This window comes from Orycteropus afer, unplaced genomic scaffold (genome assembly GCF_000298275.1).
Source record: "Orycteropus afer afer isolate SDZICR_OR568_19922 unplaced genomic scaffold, OryAfe1.0 scaffold00087, whole genome shotgun sequence".
Classification (NCBI taxonomy): Eukaryota; Metazoa; Chordata; class Mammalia; order Tubulidentata; family Orycteropodidae; genus Orycteropus; species Orycteropus afer.
Genome location: NW_006921674.1, coordinates 5,039,396 through 5,045,395, shown reverse-complemented (window position 1 = coordinate 5,045,395; position 6,000 = coordinate 5,039,396).

The window sequence follows — 6,000 nt, the reverse complement described above, 5'->3', positions numbered from 1 at the left end:
CAGGACATTTGATGATGTGTAGCACTGGGCAGGTCAGCTGTGAAGGAACTGTTTCAAGTGCTGAGGAGCAAGGATGTCTCCTTGAGGACTAAGGTGCGCCTGACACAAGCCATGATATTTTCAATCGCCTCATATGCATGTGAAAACTGGACAATGAATAAGGAAGACCAGAGAAGAGTGGATGCTTTTGAGTTGTGGTGCTGGCAAAGAATGCTGAAAGATTGCTGAAAGAACTAACAGATCTGTACTCGAGGAAGTGCAGCTGAAATCTTCCTTAGATATGAGAATGGCCAGACTTCATCTCACCTACTTTGGTCATGTTGTCAGAAGGGACCATTCCCTGGAGAAGGATGTCATGCTTGGTAAGGTGGAGGGTCAATGAAAGAGGGGAAGGCCTTCAATGAGATGGATTGACATTGTGGCTGCAATGACGTGCTCAAGTATAGCAGGGATCATTGAGCTGGCGTGGGATCTGGCGGTGTTTTGTTCTGCTATGCATGGGGTCGCTATGAGTTGGAAATGGTTGGAAGGCACCTAACAACAATAACATAGGGTTTAGGGTGTGATCTTTACAAGAACATATTACCATGTCTTTCTTCAGTGGAGTGGCTGGGTGGGTTGACTCACAAACTTTTCTGACAGCAGCTGAGTGCTTAATGTGTGCACCATCAGGGCTTCTTTGGGAGATCCTACCTCCTACTTATTTTAGGAATCCTTCCAGATAGGAAGGCTCTATGATCCTGGATGATGAAAGGGCAAGTACACATTGAATATTAACTATTGAAAAACAGAAAAACACACATCTTTCAAGTTGAGTATATATATTCAACTTGAAAGACTTTATATATATATAGCCACCTTTCACCACTCAACCCAGTGTCACCAAAAAAAAAAAAAAAAAAACCACTGCCGTTGAGTCAGTTCCAACTCATAGTGACCCCTCCTTGAGTTTCTGAGGTGGTACCTCTATTGAAGTATACTCTCCAGTCTTCCTTCCCAGGAGTGGCTGGTCGGTTTCAACAGCCAGCTTTCTGGTTAGCAAATGCCTTAGGAACTACGCCACCCAGTGTTAGCATGTTGCATTTCCTTCATTTTTCACCTAATTCTTTTATTTCCTTTATCAAAGCAGTAATCTTGTCTTTACTTTTGTCTTCTACTTATCTGTCAAATAGCAGGCTACCATAAAAAAAAAAAAAAAAAAGAAAAACCCACTGCAATTGAGTGAATTCCAACTCATAGAGACCCCCATTGTATTTCTGAGGCAGTAAATCTTTATGGAAGTAGACTGCCCAATCTTGACCCTATACTTACGTTATACATTTATGTACCTGTAACTGTTTACCTATCCAACCATCAAAACCATCAAATAATCTGCCATCTTTTCCTGGAAGAAAATAAACCATAATATTAATAGCTGTTGTATATGGATACTGAACTTTTAGGCAATGTGCGTTTTTATTGTTAGGTATTTCTGTGTTGTAAGTCTTCTATAGTGACAAAGACTTTTTATTTTTTTACAAGAAGAAATGTAAAAAAAATCTTAAAATAAATCACATCATATGTATGTTACATATTTTCTATAGCATGGTATTTACAAAATAATTATTAGTTGTAGCATGGTTTCCATTGAGTAATTTTTGTTGTTGTTGTTGTTATGTGCTGTCGAGTTGGCCTCAACTCATAGTGACCCCTCCTTGGGTTACCAAGGCAGTATCACTACGGAAGTAGATTGCCCAACCTTCCTTCCGAGAAGTGGCTGGTGGGGTTGAACCGCCATCCTTCTGGTTAGCAGTCAAGTGCCTTAGGCACTATGCTACCAGAGCTCCTGGTCATATTAGCTATGACACTTTTATTATCAGAAAAATGTATGTATTTTTCTATTTGGGTTTAATTTTACAAAATAGTTTTCATGAATATAATTATTGGCTCAAAGGTTAAAAACGTTTCATGAGTCTCAATACATAGTGACAAACTGCTTTCCAAAATCTTATGCCAAATGATAAGGCCATCAACAAAAAATGAAGGGTAATAATTTCACAGCATCCTTGTCTACATTTAGAATAAAATTTAAATCTTTGATAACTTCATATTTTGATAACTTAATGTATAAAAATGGCAATTGATTTTTGTTCTAATTTGATTGGCTCTGATTGCCAATCAAACAAGGTTTAATATTTTCCACATTTATTTACATATTTATAGCATTACCTTTCATTTTCTGTTTTGTGAATATTCTGTTCTGAATATACTCTTAAGTATTATGCTTAAGTAAAGTATTTCATTGAGTACTTCATTTACTTAACCACCAGTTTTGTTTACAAGTAGAAAGTTATGTATTTCACACATCTGTAATAAGCAAGCATACTGCTACTTTCAGATTTGCCAAAAAGTATCTATCTTTTTTAATATGGTTACATCTCCAATTTGTTCCTGAATTGGGAAAACAAGCACACACACATACACACATACAAATCAGACCAAATTGTCAATGGATAATATAAATAAGATTTTTATATGTTTTATTTGTGGACAACTCCATACCACAGATATTCCCAGGTTAATTTTCTACCTAGTTTTCAAGTAATATCCTTGCTGTTTATTTGACTGAAAAGCAAGTTTGCTTGGCTGATCATGCAATATTAACAAGTGAGTCAATAGGTTGGCTACTGGAGGGTTGAAAGCTTTAGATTAATCACCTGCATTTGTGCCCAAACCCAAACCCATTGCTGTTGAGTTGATTTTTACTCATAGCAACCCTATAAAAAATACCCAAACTCACTGCCATTGAGTTGAATCGGACTCATAGTGACTCTTCTTGGGTTTCCATATCACTATGGAAGTAGATTGCTCAACTTTCCTTCCTAGGAGTAGCTAGTGGGTTTGAACCTCCAGTCTTCTGGTTAGCAGTCAAGTAAAATTGCCCCATAAGGTTTCCAAAGCTGTAAATTGTTATGGAAGGAGACTGTCACATGTGCATTAGTGGCAGGGAGCAAAATAGGTGTCAGTAGAGAGTTATGGTGAAGAGTTACATTCACAAAGGGATAGATGAGAAATATATATATATATGACTGTGGGGCTTTAGACTGACCACATGAGGAGAATAGAAGGAAAGAAATTTTACTCATTTGCTATTTTAAAAAAAAGCAATGAATTAGGAAGAGAACGGTGAAATGAATTAAGATTTGACTGAGTGCCTACTGCTGGCTAGAGTTGTGTACTAAAGTTTTTCTCCAACCAAAATATTTTAGCGTGTTTGTTCCTAGGACTATAGGTGAAGAGTGGGCGTAAAGTAATACATTGAAAGATACAGAAAATGATTTTAGAGTTGACTTGTTATGTTTGGATGGCAAATATAAAAAAGTGATGAAAACATTGTATGTATGATAGAGATGAAAAAGTAATGTAAAGTTTTGAGAAATAAGGAAGTCTTCAATGTATTAGCATGTCCTGTGAAGAACACTGAGAAATGTGGGACTGGAAAAAGAGGGGTAGAAATTACCTACTCAAGGAAGAGCATCAAAACTATTATAAGAGAGCAAGCCATTAAGAACATCATTGGGGGGAAAATTGCATATACTGAAGGACACATAAAGTTATCATGAGAAAGATAAAGAGTCTATGTCTTCAGTCAGCATTATTTATTTAGGGATATTTTGTGGTCTGTGTTCATTAGGTACGTGTGTGTGTGTGTGTGTGTGTGTGTGTTTGAATTCGGAAGGAAGGTTGGGCAATCTATTTCCATAGTAACATGCCTCGGCAACCCAAGGAGGGATTGCTATGAGTCGGGTCTGACTCGATGGCACATAACAACAACATATATATGAATATATCTTATATATGAATAAGGTGTATTTCTGCCCTCATGGAGCTCACTGTCCAATATAAAAGTTTCAAAATATTATTCAAACAATACTTGTGATATAAAACCAAAAGAAGAAATTAGTCCAATCCAGGGACATCTTAAAACTATTTTCAAGACAATAAAATAAACATCATGTTTTATTTGGCCTGAAATTCTGAAATGACAGCTAACAGTCCAGAAAGCCAAGGTTGCAGCAAATCTTTCATAAAAATTGGTATATCATGTGTATGTGTATGTATTATGAATACAATAATGTATGCTTTAGAAATTTTAAAAATTATTAAGAAATATTAGAAAGGTTAACAAGATAATTTTTCAGAATTTCTTAAAAGCTTCTCTGCTAGTGTTTTATATGTGCACAGTGTTTGTTTTGACAGTTTTTGTTTTTGTTTTGTTTCTTGGTATATAGGTAGTCCCCAACTCACAACATATTCAAGATGAACTCCACTTACGACTGTGCATTTCTTTTAAGATTTGTGTATTTTTTATGTATGTATATATGCATTAAGGTATATCTTTAAGCTTATATGTAATATTTCCCGGTCCCCAAAGACAAATAAAGATTGAATTTGTAAAGATACTACTAATAAAAGACAATAATAATGAAAACTGACAAAAAAAAAAAAGAGAAAGATATTTGACTTACATCAGAATGGACTTATTAGGGAGTCATTGGAATGGAGCCCTGCTGTAAGTAGGGATAGCCTGCATTTATTTTCCTATACCTGTAGTTACATGTATTAGTAACATTGTTTTTCACACAATTTACAATGCAAGTACTTTTAAATCATTACATTATAAGCACTCTGCAAACTTTTACAAAGTCAAGCTAGTGTTTATAATATTTTTCTAATGTTGAATAATCAGTTAATACTCTAATACGTAGCTTGATAAACTTTAATTATTTTTATTATCGTCACTATTACCTACTTCCTTAGGAATTATTCTTTTGAGGAAATCATCAAAAAGGGCCCAGTGACCTAAATGTAAAGCCAATACACTGTGCTGCTATTATAATTGATGCATAATAAACAATCCCAAACAAATAAAAACGATCATCTAATATGCTCCAAAATCTGCAGTTTGGACAAGGCTTTTCTTGGCAAGAACATTTCAAGATGAATACAAGATGAGTCATCTTTACCAACATGAGTAAGCATATGTTGAACCTCTGAATAATGCATCTCTTAACTAATTGAAAGGCATGAATTAGATATTACAGATTTTTCCCAGAACACATCATATTGTGTGTATTCAGAAAAGACTGGATGCATTCAGGGCTAAGATCTGACTGCTTTGAATGGGAGGTCAACATATCTTGAAATTTTCAATATGGAAGTAAGGGAGGACTCTGAGGCATCATCTTAAATCTTTCTAAGATCATAACAAAGGCTCTTACAGACTACACTGGATTTTATCTTTGCTGGGAGCAATTTATTAATAGGAGAGTAATTTGCCATCAGGAGAGAATGGGAATAAAAAAGAGTTTTATTGTGAGACTCCAGCATGTCCCAGATCATTTATATTTCCTTTAAATTTTTCTCAAAAACTGATTGGCTCGTCATATCTCGTCACTCAAATTTCAGTGCTACCAGCTAGAAGAAACCAAGTAATACTTTCAACACTTCTTATGGAAATCTCTTTGGCTAAATCATCAACTTTATTAATAATTTTCTCTTTTCTTCATTATCCAAGGCAACAGTTTTGCCAAACTCTCTGCCACTACATAAAAAGGGCCCCCTTTTCTCCAACATCCAGGACATTTTCCTTAATCTTCTTAAGTTCTCATAGACAGCCTTCTCTAATCCATTTAAGATCTGCTAGCAATAACCTTGAGGCCCCTGAAGCTTACTTACACTTGCTGCTTGATACCAAAGACAATACCACATATTTCATAGCTTCTGTTGGAGGATCACCCCACTTCCAGGTACAGACCATGCTTTAGTTATCTATTTCTACAAATACCCCACGCCGAAATGTAGTGCCTATCTTTGGAAGTCATATAGTGTAATTTCTGCTGTAATAACAACAATAACAACAACTAATTGCTGTTGAGTTGACTGATTCACGGTGAACCCACTTATATCAAAGGACTGTTCTCCACAGGATTTTTAATGACATATTTTTTGGAATTAGAC